The sequence below is a fragment of the Acinonyx jubatus genome, chromosome C1 (assembly GCF_027475565.1).
Source record: "Acinonyx jubatus isolate Ajub_Pintada_27869175 chromosome C1, VMU_Ajub_asm_v1.0, whole genome shotgun sequence".
Lineage (NCBI taxonomy): Eukaryota > Metazoa > Chordata > Mammalia > Carnivora > Felidae > Acinonyx > Acinonyx jubatus.
The window spans coordinates 41,395,400-41,410,480 of NC_069381.1; the positions used below are offsets into that span (position 1 = coordinate 41,395,400).

At 36.2% G+C, this 15,081-nt stretch overlaps 1 protein-coding gene across 4 annotated transcripts in view; it reads left to right on the top strand.

Moving 5' to 3' along the window:
- The window catches only part of ZFYVE9 (zinc finger FYVE-type containing 9), a 210,457-nt gene that overhangs the window by 32,075 nt on the left and 163,301 nt on the right, over positions 1-15,081 (top strand). The window lies entirely within an intron of this gene.

A 15,081-nucleotide genomic window follows, 5' to 3' on the forward strand; every position in this document is an offset into this window, starting at 1 on the left:
TTAAAACCTTTAGCTCTTACATTTAGGTTTAGGGTTTGTTATAGGTGGCATTTATCAGGTTGTGGAAGTTCTCTGATATCCCTAGTTTGTTGGGTGGTTTTTTTGTTTTTTGTTTTTTTTTTTTGTAAAAGGGTGTTGGATTTTGTCAGATGCTGTATTTGTCAGATGTGTCTATTGAGATTATGTAGTTTTTTTCCTTTCACTAATATATTACATTGATTTTCATGTGTTGAACCCACCTTGCAGGTATGGAATAAATCTCACTTATTCATACTATGTAATTCTTTTTATATGTTGCTGGATTTGGTTTGCTAGTATTTTGTTGAAGAGTTTTAATGTATGTTCATAAAGCATATTGGTCTGTAGTTTTCTTAGGATGTCTTTGATTTCGTATCCGGGTAATATTGGCCTCATAGAATGAATGGGGAAGTGTTCTTTTTTTTTTTTATTTTTTGTGAAAGATTGGCATTAATTTCCTCTTTGCATATTTGGTAGAAGCTACTGGTGACCTAGGTTTGGATAGGATGTTTAAAAATTAATGATTCTATCTCTTATTTATAGGTCTGTTCATAGTTGCTGTTTCTTTTTGAGTCAGTTTTGGTAGTTTATTTCTAAGAATTTGTCCATTTCATCTAGCTTGTCTAATTTGTTGGTGTGCAGTTATTCATAGTATTGTCATTTTTTGTTTCCATTAATAATGTTCCCACTTACATTTCTGATTTTAGTAATTTGAATCTTCTCTCTTTTCTTGGTCAGTCTAGCTAAATAACAGTTTGTCAATTTTTATAATCTTTTCAAAGAACTGCCTTTTGGTTTTGTTGTTTTCTCTAATTTGTTTTCATTCTAATCTTCATTCTTTCTTTCTCCTTACTTTGGGCTTAGCTTGCTCCTTTTTTTTTTTTCCTAGTTTTTTTTTTTCTTTAAGTTTATTTTGAGAGGAAAAACACAAGTGGGGGAGGGGTGGAGAGAGGGAGAGAGAATCCCAAGCAGGCTCCAAGCTATCAGTGCAGAGCTCGAACTCTGGAATCATGAAATCATGACATGGGCTGAGATCAGGAATCAGGCACTTAACTAACCGAGGCACCAAGGGGCCCCTTTTTTCTAGTTTCTTACTAGAAAAGTTAGATTATAGTGGAAAGTTAGATTATAATTTGAAATTTTGCTTTCAAAAAATGTGTAGGTGTTTAAAACTATAAATTTCCTTTGAAGCATTGTCTTTACAATATCCTTAAAGTTTTGATACGTTGTGTTTGCTTCCTTTTTTAAAAAATATTTTAAGTAATCTCTACACCCAACGTGGGGTTCAAGTTTAACACCCCTGATGAAGACTCACATGCCTCTACCAACTGAGCCAGCCAGGTGCTGACATTCTTAATCGTCTCAAAGTATTTTCTAATTTTTCTTGTGATTTATTACTTGGTTATTTAGTGTATTGTTTAATTTGTACATATTTTTGAATTTCTCAAATTTCCCTCTGTTAGTGGTTTCTAATTTCATTCCGCTGTAAGATTTCAATCCTTTTAAATTATTTTATTGAGAGTTGTTTTATGGCTTAACATAAAACCTGAGAAGGATGTGAATCCTGCTGCTGTTGGATGGAATGTTTTGTAAATATCTGCTAGGTCTAGATGACTTACAGTGTTGTTCATGTTTTTTTCTTGCTAATCTTCTCCTTAGTTGTTTTATCCATTATTGAAATTGGAATATTGGGGCGCCTCGGTGGCTCAGTTGGTTAAGTGTCGGATTTTGGCTCAGGTCATGATCTCACAGTTCATGCGTTCGAACGCTGCATCAGGCTCTGTGCTGACAGCTCAGAGCCTGGAGCCTGCTTCGGATTCTGTGTCTCCCTCTCTTTCTTTGCCCCTTCCCTGCTCGTGCTCTGTCTCTCTCTCTCTCAAAAATAAACATTAAAAAAAAAAGTGGAGTATTGAAGCCTATAAATATTATTGTTAAATTGTCTTTTTGTTCATTTCTGTCATTTTATGCTTTATGTATTTTGGGGCTCTGTTGTCACATACTTTAGCTTTTTATTTTTATTTTTTTTTAATTTTATTTTTTAAGTAATCTCTAAAGCCATCCAACATGGGGCTTGAACTCACAATCCTGAGATCAAGAGTTGCATGCTCCCTACATACATTAGCTTTAATTCTGAGGCATAGTATGGATTGGATTCTAGGGATGTGAACACTATTGATAACTAAATAAAACATTATCCTTATCTTATATTCTATGACCAATATATGGAATTTGTTTGATACAGTTTTGATGCTTAAGTGATTTTGACTAGTAATAAATTATTATGTCTAGATAATATAAAGAAGCACTTGTCTCTGAGAAGACTTTTTTCACTGGGGCAGTGGTTCATTATAAAGGTTTATGTGCATGTGAGTCAAGTGAACTATAGCTGTTTCAAGATGGCTGAGAGAAGTTATTTAAATAATGGCTTTGCCAATATATTAATTTTTATTGAGATTAAAGGGCAGTGATATTATAATGTTCCTTGACATAGAATGATTTGGGTTAGTACCCATTATTATTAAACTATTGACAGTGTCTACCTTTTATACAGCCAACCTCTAAATCATATCTGACTTAGAAAGAAACAAATAGAAAAGTATCCATTATGTTATATTCTATGGATTTTTTAAAATGGTTTTTTAATGTTTGTTTTATTATTTAAAAAAAAATTTTTTTTTCAACGTTTATTTTTTTTGGGACAGAGAGAGACAGAGCATGAACGGGGGAGGGGCAGAGAGAGAGGGAGACACAGAATTGGAAACAGGCTCCAGACTCTGAGCCATCAGCCCAGAGCCTGACGCGGGGCTCGAACTCACCGACTGCAAGATCGTGACCTGGCTGAAGTTGGACGCTTAACCGACTGCGCCATCCAGGCGCCCCTGTTTTATTTTTGAGAGAGAGAGACAGAGCATGAGCAGGGGAGGGGCAGAAAGAGAGGGAGACACAGAATCTGGAACAAGCTCCAGGCTCTGTGGGGCTCAAACTCACAAGCTGTGAGATCATGACCTGACCTGAAGTCAATGCTTAACCGAGCCACCCAGGCTCCCCATCTATGGATATTATTTATTTTATTTATTTTATTTTTATTTATTTACATTTTTCTAATTTTTTTTAATGTTTATTTTTGAGAGAGAGAGAAAGAGAGTGAGAGAGAGAGCACAAGCGGGGAAGGGACACAGAGAGAGGGAGACCCAAAATTCGAAGCAGGCTCCAGGCTCCAGGTTCTGAGTTGTCAGCACAGAGCCAGACACGGGGCTTGAACCCATGAACCATGAGATCATGACCTGAGCCAAAGTCAGACGCTTAACCGGCTGAGCTACCTAGGCACCCCTATTTTTTACATTTTTCTTAATTTTTTTTTTTTTTTTGAGAGAGAGCAAGAGAGTGTGCAAGAGGGGGAGGGGCAGAGAGACAGAGAGAGAGAAGGAGGGAGGGAGGGAGAGAGAATCTGAAGCAGGCTCCAGGCTCCAAGCTGTCAGCACAGAGCCCGATGTGGGCTTGAACTCTTGAACTGTGAGGTAATGTCCTGAGCCTAAGTCAGACACTCAGCCAACTGAACCACGCAGGCGCCCCTATTATTTCTTTTTTTAAGGTTTTATTTTATTCTTATTTATTTACTTTTTTAACATTTGTTTGTTTTTGAGAGAGAGTGAGGGAGGGACAGAAAGAGGGGGACAGAAGATCTGAAGTGGACTCTGCAGTGACAGCAGAGACCCCATTTCGGGGCTCAAACTCACAAACTGTGAAATCATGACCTGAGCTGAAGTTGGATGCTTAACTGACTGAGCCATTCAGGTGCCCTTAAAGATTTTATTTTTAAGTAATCTCTACACCCAACATGGGTCTTGAACTCACAACCCTGAGATCAAGAGTTGCATGTTCCATAGACTGAGCCAGCCAGGTGCCCTGATATGATTTCTTTTTAATCCTCCTAGCAATCTTTTGCCGTCGACAGTGGTGCTCTCACTTTACAGATGAGCAGATTGAAACTCAGAGATTTATTACTTTGGCTAAAGTCACTGGTGTTTTTTTCTTTTTTTTCATTTTCTATCATTTTTCTAGTCTTTCGACAAATAACACAAAGCTCTGGAGATGTAGTCATGACCCAGACAGATGTGATCTTTGCTTTCAGGAAGTGAATTGTCTGGTGGAATCCGTTTACTGAGGTTTTGAGCCATATTTCATATGGTAGTGACATATATTTATAAAATATTTCTGCGTTATCTAATTTTATAATTTTTATTTTGCAGTCTTGTAACGCAGATGCATTAGATATTATCGAAGATATCTTCATTTGAAAACTGAGGAAACTTGAGACTTAGGGATATTAAGGTCCTACAGTTAGTAAATGGCTGGGCTAGTACTCAAACCCAGGTCATCTGACTCTAACGATCCTGCAGTTCTTCCATTATACCACACTGTCTCATTGTTTCACACGAAACTACAAGCCTAGATCACCAAGAGTGATATTCTAGAAAGTAACCAGTCTAGTAACACTTTGCAAAACAGAGCTCTATTGGACAGAGTGTGTGGGAAGAGAAATCAGGAGACCCAAACAGCTGTTGTCTAGAGTGCTGAAGTGGACTGATTCTTAAATAATGCAGGGAGAAAAAATGCTTCGGAGAGATAACTAAAACAAGAGAAATATTGCACAGATGTGGTCAAGCAACACCTAAATGGGCTCAGGACACAATAACTTGCCTGGCGCATTTTTTTCCTCTAAAACAAAGACTTGAAACAGCGAATTTAGTACGAAGAGACTCAAACAACACTGGACTGTGTACAGAGCTACCCACAGCTACAAATCAGAGTGTAATCTTTATATGAGGAAGGGATTGCTTCTTTTACATGGATTACCTCAGTTACTTTCATACAGGTACAGAGATAGTAATCTAGTTGGTAAAACCATTTGAATGCCTCTGTGTAAGAGTACTGTTAGGCATTGTGGGAGTGATACCAGTGTCAAATATGACACCATCCTTGCCCAGAAGGTGCTTGTAACCTAGTAAGGAGATTTTGCATTCATTCAAACAATACTTGTTCATCTAGAGTCTGTTATGTGCCAGACCCTGTATCAGGTGCTTAGGAGACAAAAGTGGTAAGATAGAAATTGCCCCTTAACCTTTAGCATACACTTCTCATTGCTTGTATTTCTTTACTTCCTTCCCCTAAGTGTAAGCAATTAGAAACCTTTGAAAGTGGAGAATAGGATCTGAAATTCTCTTACCACAACAGTAGTCAGTACTGTTATTCTTATGATTTGGCCACAAATAAAACCCAGTAACCTATTTGTCAGAGGTTAGGTGTCATACTAAAAAATATTTGCATCATATTTACCGGTCAAATCATTCAGAAAAGTACAAACATCCCAACAGAAATGGACAAAGGATATCAACAAGAGATAACAGAGTAGGAAATAAAAAAGGAAAAATATATGTCAGTCTTACTAGTAATCAGAGAAATGATCATTAAATAATAAAATACTGTTTTTTACCTCTCATTGGCAAAAATAAAAGTTGATAATAACAAATTTAAGTAGTCACAATAGGAAAACTTTATTGAGTACTTTTTCTATGGCACACACAGCAGTCTTCACAACAATCCTGTGAGGTAGATACTATTATTGTTGTTTAAAAAAAATGTTTATTTTTTTATTTAGAGAGAGAGAGAGAGCACATAGAGGAGGGGCAGAGAGAGAGGGAGAAACAGAATCCCAAGCAGGCTCTGCACTGATAGTGTGGGGCTTGATCTTATCAACTGCAAGGTCATGACCTGAGCCAAAATCAGGGTCTGATGTTTAACTGATGGAGCCATCCAGGCACCCCTATTATTATATAATGAACTTGAGGCATAAGGATAGAGTAACTTGCCCAAGATCAGACATCTGGTACTTGTTGAGCCAAAATTTGAAATCGGGCAATTTGTTTCTAGGGCCTTCACTCTTTTTTTTTTTTTTTTTTTTTTTTTAATTTAGAGAGATTGCGTGTGAGTGAGTGGGGGAGAGGGGCAGAGGAAGAGAGAGAGAATCCCAAGCAGGCTCCATGCCCAGTGAGGAGCCTGACATGGGGCTTGATCTCACAGTCGTGAGATCATGACCTGAGCTGAAATCAAGAGTTGGACGCCCAACTGACTGAGCTATGCAGGCACCCCGTTAATGTGTATCTTAAAAAAAAAAAGCATGTGTATGAGGAGGCATGTACACAGGTATTTGTGGCAGCATTCTTGGTAATTATGGAAAAATAGGGGAAAGTGTAAGTGCTGTTACTACGATAAATAGTTATATATAGTTAGAAATATAAATATAAATAAATTATGATATAAGTATATTTTAGAATTCTATTGTGCACAGTCAAAATAAACAAAGTAGTTGATCTGGAAAGATATTTAGGATGTATCATTGAATGAGAAAAGCAAGTTACAGAACTTTTCTTACCAACATAGATTCTAGATGATGAAGAGTAAAACAAGCAAAAAGAAAAAAGAAAAATAAGAAATAGAGAAAACATGGGTGAATATTTTTATTATATTGGAATGAGGGAGGCTTTTCTAAGCATGATATGGAGTGTAGAATCCATAAAGAAGATTGATGAATTTGACTACACAAAAATGGAAGATTTCCACATAGAAAAAAAAGAACAAACATTAAGATTCTAAACATGACACATATAAAGCATTTATAGGCAAGTTGTAGAAAGGCTGATAAACATAAAAGATATAAATAGATGTTCAGCTTTTACTCATAATTAAAAATAGAAATTAGAAAATCACATCCCATTTCCTACTTGTGGGATTGGCAAAGATAATACTCAGTACTGATGAGAATATATAGAAAAACTTTTACATAATCTTGGAGGAAACATAAACAGCATGTTTGGTGTAAGTTTTGACAGTTTTTATTAAAATTTAAAATGTATAGTACCTTTGTCTCATGGCCACTTTTAGGAATTTGTTGTATGTTAAAGTGTAAAGATACACGTATAAAGATAATCATTATATTGTGTATAGATATAAAAATATGGAAACAATCTAGATGTCCCCTGATACTTTTGAGAATTAAATTTTAATATATTCATCTAATGAAATACTCTTTAGCTGTTTAAAGAGACTATGGCAATTCTAGAGGTACATGCATGCCTCATTTCACACTGTTCTTCATAGTGTTAATTGATTATAATGCTGTGTTAAATAATGTGTATGAATATAACAGTCGACATATACTTAAAAAATCTGTTATAGTAACCTGTTGATCTGTATTTCTTCTGCTCTGAGTACTATTATCTGCAGTGGGAGCATTCATAAATTAAGACATACTGTTATCTAGTATTTATATATTATTAAACCAGAGTTTCTTTTTCTAGCAAAACAGTGAGAACAACTTTTGGCTCATGGAAGCATTTCTACATTGCCTTTACTCCTGAATGGTAAAGAGAAGTGAAGGAGTAATGTAGTTTCCAAATATGTACATACTCAGTAATTAAGAGTCTGGGATATGAAACCGGATTGCCTGAGTTCTAATCCTGGCTCTGCCACTCTGTGACTTTGTGCAAGTTACTAAACTTCTTTTTGCCTCCATTTCCTCATTATTCATTCAGTAAATATTTGAGTGCTTACCGTATGCCAGACACTATTTGAATTCCAGTGACATAACAGGGAGGATTAAGACAAAATCTGTGGCCTCTTGTAGTATATGTACATTGTGGAGGGTTTAATTCCATACCTACTATTTAGGTTTTTAAGGGGATTAAGGGTTTAATACCTATAAAACACTTGGCAGCAGTGTCTGGTAGATAGTAAGTGGACAATAGATAATATTATTATTTTCCCCCTCTCTAAAAAGTGGACACACAGGGTGTTGATTATTAACTGTTTTATGGAAGTTTTGTATTAAATTCAACAACATTAAAGGATGTATATAACAATCTGTTTCACTATATTCTTACCTTTGTTCACATTCTGAGTGAACACCTCCTACACTCTCAGTCACTGAGCTCTAACTTGGCAGATTGTATTATACACTATTGGCTGATGAACCTTACCATACCATGTTGCAAAAGCTCTTATCTAATGAGTGTTCTTCCACCTTATTTTGAGTGTGCTAGATGTTGAAAGTGCAAAGTTTATAGGGGTTCCTTTAAGGAATCTTGGTTGAAGTGGTAGAGAAATCAAGAGGGTAGAGATAATAACAGATCATTAAGATTGGTAAATTGAAGGTCATCATAAATATCAGTGAAGCCTGGGAGGATTGACCAGTGAGTACATAGCATTTAGTAGGAGAAATTACATGTTGTAGTTGTATTTATTAGTGAATTTATAAAATTTCAGCATGTATATAGAAGAATATTTAATACTTGCTAAGTGTTGTTTGGTGAAGAAGATTGTCATGTAATCTGTCCTCATATCAGCTGATGGTTACAATGTTACAAAAATAATTATAGAGTTATAGGAGAGCTATGCATAAAACATATGCTGAGGGGTCAAAGGGGCTCTTCCTTGAGGAATGAACTTTAATCTTAGACCTGAAAGTTGGTGACTTTGTATTAGCCAGAAGGAGAGAGGCATAAGAAATGAGTGGGAAACAACAAACCAAGGTAGGGAAACAGCATGGATAAAGGACCACTGGTGGGAAACGATATGATACTCATGAGGAACAGTAGGTGTGGATGTAGAGAAGTAAATAGGAGGGAAAATGGCCAAAGAATGAGCTGAGGAGTTAGGCAGGGATTAAATTATTCAGGACCTTGTAAAGTCATAGTAAGGAGTTTCGGTATTATTTTAAGTGCAATGGAAAACAATGGAAGAGTTTCAAGATGAAGAATCATCTGAGGGGTGCCTTGGTGGCTCAGTTGGTTAAACGCTTGACTCTTCGTTTCAGCTTGGGTTGTGGATCTCATGATTCATGGATTCAAGCCCCATGTTGGGCTTCATGCTGATGGTATGGAGCCTGCTTGGGATTCTCTCTCTCTCTCTCTCTCTCTCTCTCTCTCTCTCTCTTTCTCTGCACCTTCCCTGCTCATGCTCTCTTTCTCTCAAAATAGATAAATAAATGATTATCTGATACTAATACCTTTAAAAAAATCATTTGATTAAATCTTTTTTAGATGGAAGTGTAATTGATATATAACAAATTAGTTTCAGATATACAACATGATAATTTGGTATTTGTACATATTGTGAAATGGTCACAATTAGTTAACATCTATTGCCATATATAGATACTAAAATGTGTTTTTGTGATGAGAACTTTTAAGATCTACTTTCTTAACAACTTTCAAATGTACCATACAGTATTATTAACACTAATCACCATGCTGTACATACATTACATCCCCTTGACTTACTTATTTTATAACCAGAATTGTACCATTTGCCGCCCTTCACCCATTTCACCCATATCATCCCCCACCCCTTCCACTGGCAGCTGCCAGTCTGTTCTCGGTATCTACCAGCTTGGATTTTTCTTTTTTTTTTAAATTCCACATCTAAGTGAGATCATGTGGTATTTGTCTTTCTCTGTCTTAATTCACTTACTGTAACGTCCTCAGGGTCCATCCATGTTGTCACAAATGGCAAGATTTCATTCTTTTTTATTGTTGAATAGTATTCCATTGTAAATACGTACCATATCTTCTTTATTCAGCTATTGATGGACACTTTGGTGGTTTTCATGCTCTGATGAACATGGGTGCAGATATCTTTTTAAATTGGATTTTTCATTTTCTTCAGATAAATACCCAGAAGTGGAATTGCTGAGTCATATAGTAATTCCCATTTTTTTTAATGCTTATTTATTTATTTTGAGAGTGAGGGACAGAGAGAGAGAGAATCCCAAGCAGTCTATGTGCCATCAGCCCAGAGACCATTGTGGGTCTCAGTCTCGTAAATCGTGAGATCTTGACCTGAGCCGAAACCAAGAGTCGGATATCTAACTGACTGAACCACCCAGGTGCCCCTACAATTCTATTTTTTTTATTGAAGTATAATTGACATACGCTGTATCAGTTTTAGGTATACAACATGATTCAGTATTTGTTATTCTGGAAAAGGATCACTACAATCAATCTAGGTAACATCTGTCACCCTATTTAGTTACAGAATTTTTTTTCTTGTGATCATAACTTTTTTCTTATGAGATTGACTCTTTTAGCAACTTTAAAAATATGCAGTTACAATATTATTATTATTTTTTTAATAGGCTCCACACACAGTGCAAGAGCCCAACACAGGACTTGAACTCACAACCCTGAGATCAAGACCTGAGCTGAAATCCAGTCGGATGCTTAACTGACTGAGCCACACAAGTGCCTCTGCAATTACAGTGTTACTAACTATAGTCATCATAATGTTTGTTTGTTTATTTTATAACAGGAAGTTTGTATCTTTTGATTGTCTTCACCCATGTGCACACCTCCTATACCCCTGCCTATGGCAACCACCAGTCTGTCTGTGAGCTTTGTTTGTTTCAGATTCTACATATGAAGAAAATCTTACAGTATTTGTTATTGTTTGGTTTACTTAACTTTGCATAATGTCCTTAAGTTCCATTCATGTTGTTACAAATGACAAGATTCCATTTTTTTTTATGGCTGAATAATACTCTGACACACACACACACCAATTTTCTTTATTCATCCATTGATGGTTACTTAGGTTGTTCCCGGTATTATTTAACTTAAAAAAAACTTTTTTTAATGTTTAATTTTTGAGAGAGAGAGAGAGAAAGAGAGAGAGTTAGGTGGGTGGGGGAGGGGGCAAAGAAAGAGGTTGAGAGAGAGAATCCCAAGCAGGCTCTGCATTGTCAGCACAGAGCCTGATGGGGGGCTCTATCCCATGAACTGCAAGATCATGACATGAGCCGAAACCAGGAGTTGGACGTTTAACTATTTGAGCAATCCAGGTGCCCCTCCTGGTGCTTTTAATTTTTTGAAGAACCTCCATACTGTTTTCCATAGTGGCTGCACCAATTAACGTTCCCACCAACAGTGCACAAGGAACCCTTTTCCTCCACATTCTTGCCGGCACTTATTATTCCTTTTTTTGTAATAGCCATTCTAACAGGTGTGAGATGATATATCAGTGTGGTTTTGATTTGCGTTTCCCTGATGATTGGTGATGTTGAGCACCTTTTCATGTACCTGTTGGCCATCTGTTGTCTTCTTTGGAAAAATGTTCAGATCTTTTGCCCATTTATAATTGGATTGTTTGGTTTTTTGCCATTGAGTTGTATGAATTCTTTATATGTTTTGGATATTAATCCCTTACTGGATATATGATTTGCAAATATTTTCTCCCATTCAATAGGTTGCTTTTCATTTCATGGATGGTTTTCTTTGCTGTGTGGAAGTTTTTAAATTTAATCTAGTCCCACTTGTTTGTTTTTGCTTTTGGAGTCAAATTCAACAAATCACCTCCAAGACCAGTGTCTTGGAGGTTACTGCCTCTGTTTTCTTGTAGGAGTTTTATGGTTTCAGGTGTTATGTTCAAGTCTTTAATCCATGGTGAGTTTATCTGGTGTCTGGTTTCATTCTTTTGCGTGTGAGTGTCCAGCTTTCCTAGCACCTGTTACTGAAGAGACTGCCTTTTCTCCACTGTATATTCATGGTTCCTTTGTTATAATTTAATTGACCAAATATTCTCTATTTCATTGATCATTGCGTCTGTTTTCATGCAAGTGCCATACTGTTTTGATGACTATAGGTTTGTAATACAGTTTGAAATCTGGGAGTGTGGTGCCTCCAGCTTTGTTCTTCTTTCTCAAGAGTCCTTTGGCTGTTTGCGGTCTTTTGTGGTTCCATACAAATAAATTCTTTGTTCTAGGTCTGTGAAAAATGTCATTGGAATTTTGATGGAGATTGCATTGAATCTGTAGATTGCTTTGGGGAGTATGGACATTTTAGCAATATTAATTCTTCCAACTCTTGAACACCATATATCTTTCCATTTATTTGTGTTGTCTTCAGTTTCTTTCATTTGTGTCTTACAGTTTTCAGAGTACAGATCTTTTGCCTCCTTGGTTAAGTTTATTCTTGGGTATTTTTTTAAAAATTTGTTTATTTTTGAGAGAGAGAGAGACAGACAGACAGACAGAGACAGAATCTGAAGTAGGCTCCAGGCTCCAAGCTGACTGCACAGAGCCTGATGTGGGGCTCGAACTCATGAACTATGAGATCATGACCTAAGCTGAAGTCAGATTCTCAACTGACTGAGCCACCCAGGTGCCCCTGTTCTTAGGTATTTTATTCTTTTTGATGCAGTTATAAATGGGATTGTTTAATTTCTCTTTCTGATAGATTTTTTTTAAGTTTATTTATTTGGAGAGAGAGAGAGAGAGAGCGTGCGCGCGCACACGCCAGTGGGGGAGGGGCAGAGAGAGAGAGAGAATCCCAAGCAGGCTCTGAACTAATAGTGCAGAGTCTGATGCAGGGCTCGAACCCATAAACCATGAGATCATGACCTGAGCTGAAACCAAGAGTAGGACAACCAACTGAACCATCCAGGTGCCCCAGGATTGTTATTAGTATATAGAAATGGAAACTGATTTCTGTATGTTTATTTTGTATCCTGTGATACAGAATTCAATTATTTACTGAGTTCAGTTATTCTAACAGTTTTTTGGTGGAGTCTTTATGGTTTTCTATATGTAGTGTAATGTCATTTGCAAATAGTGACAGTTTTACTTCTTTTCCAATTTGATACCTTTCATTTCTTGATTAATTTCTGTAGCTAGGACTACCAATAAACACTGTTGAATAAAGCATTGAAAGTGAGCATCCTTGTCTTGTTCTTGATCTAAAAGCTTTTAGCTTTTCCTCTAAGATCAAGATAAGCATGATGTTAGCTGTGGGTTTGTCATATATGGCTTTTATTACGTGGAGGTATGTTCCTTCTATACCCACTGTGTTGAGTTTTTGTCATAAATGAGTTTTTGTCATAAATGTGTATCACATATTTTGCCTAATATAAGTAATTGTTACTACAGTTTCTCTTGGTTTTCATTTGCCTGGTATATCTTTTTCCATCCCTTTACTTTTACTGTGTGTGTCTTTACATTTGAAGTGAGTCTCTTGTAGGCAATGTATAGATGGGTCTTCTTTTTTAATCCACCCTATGTCTTTTGATTGGGGCATTTAGTCGATTCACATTTAGAGTAATTATTGGTAGGTATGTATTTATTGCCATTTTGTTCATTGTTTTCTGGTTGTTTTTGTAGTTTTTCTTCGTTCCTTTCTTGTTCTCTAGGTCTTCTCCCTTGTTGGTTTGATGGTTTTCTTTAGTGTTATGTTGGTATTCCTTTGTTTTTTTCTTTCCTGTTTTTTTTTTTTTTTTTGTATCTCTTGCTGGGTTTTGTTATCTATATATAGATATATAAGATTCATATATATCTACATAAATATACAGTAGTCTATTTTAAGCTGATAGTCACTAAAGTTTGAATGCATTCTAAAAGTACTACAGTTTTACTCCTCTCTCATTTTGAGTTTTTGGTATCATATTTTGCATCTTTTTATTTTGCATATCCCTTAACTACTTATTATAGTTATAGTTGATTTTACTATTTTTATCTTTTAATCTTTATACTGGATTTTTATTTAAAAAATTTTTTTAAAGTAAGATCTATGCCCCACTTGTAGTTTGAACTCAACACGTCAAGATCAAGAGTTGCATGCTTTACCAATTGAGCCAGGTAGGCACTCCCATACTAGCTTTTTAAGTGGCTGCTCAAGTTCCTTTACTTTTTATTTGCTTTCACCAGTGAGATTTCTTTCATAAGTTTTCTTATTTCTAGTTATGGCTTTTTCTTTTTGCTTAAAGAAGATAATTTCACATTTTTTGTACACTGATTTAGTGGTGATGATCTCCATCAGTGTTTGCTTGTCTGGGAAACTCTTTATCCCTCTTTCAATTCTGAATGATAATCTTGCTGGGTAGAATATTCTTGGTTGTAAGTTTGTTGGGAGGTTTGTGATTGATGATTCAGTCTCCTTACTAGTGATTTGTCTACTCTTTGTTTTTTTTTAAAAATTCATTAAAAAGTTTACATATTTATTTTGAGAGATAGAGATAGTGGGATTGGGAGTGGGGGAGGGGCAGAGAGAGAGAGGGAGAGGGAGAGAGAGAGAATCCTTAGCAGGCTTCATGCTACCAGCCTAAAGTCCTATGTGGGGCTCAAACTCATGAAACCACAAGATCATGACCTGACCTAAACCAGGCGTCAGATGCTTAACCAACTGAGCCACCCAAGTGCCCCAGTCTGCTCTATTTTTCATGACAGTCTTAGAAGGTTGTATGTTTCTGGAAATTTATCTTGTTTTTCTAGGTTGTCCAATTTGTTGGTGTATAATTGTTCATAGTCTCTCCTTTTTATTTTATTTTATTTTATTTTATTTTATTTTATTTTATTTTATTTTATTTTGTTTTAATTTTATTTCAATTCAGTTCATTTCATTTCATTATTATTTTTAATTTACATCCAAGTTAGTTAGCATATAGTGCAACAATGATTTCAGGAGTAGATTCCTTAATGCCCTTTACCCATCCCCCCTCCCACAACCCCTCCAGTAACCCTCTGTTTGTTCTCAGTATTTAAGAATCTCTTCTGTTTTGTTACACTCCTTGTTTTTATATTATTTTTGCTTCCCTTCTCTTGTGTTCATCTGTTCTGTGTCTTAAAGTCCTCATATGAGTGAAGTCATCTGATATTTGTCTTTCTCTGACTAATTTCGCTTCGCATAATACCCTCAAGTTCCATCCATGTCGTTGCAAATGGCAAGATTTCATTCTTTGTGATTGCTGAGTAAGACTCCATTGTGTATATATACCACATCTTCTTATCCATTCATCTTCATCCATCAGTGGACATCTGGGCTCTTTCCATACATTGGCTATTGTTGATAGTGCTGCTATAAACATTGGGGTGCATGTGCCCCTTTGAAACAGTATACCTGTACCCTTTGGATAAATACCTAGTAGTCCAGTTGCTGGGTCGTAGGGTAGTTCTATTTTTAATTTTTATGGAACCTCCGTACTGTTTTCCAGTGGCTGTACCAGTTTGCATTCCCACCAGCA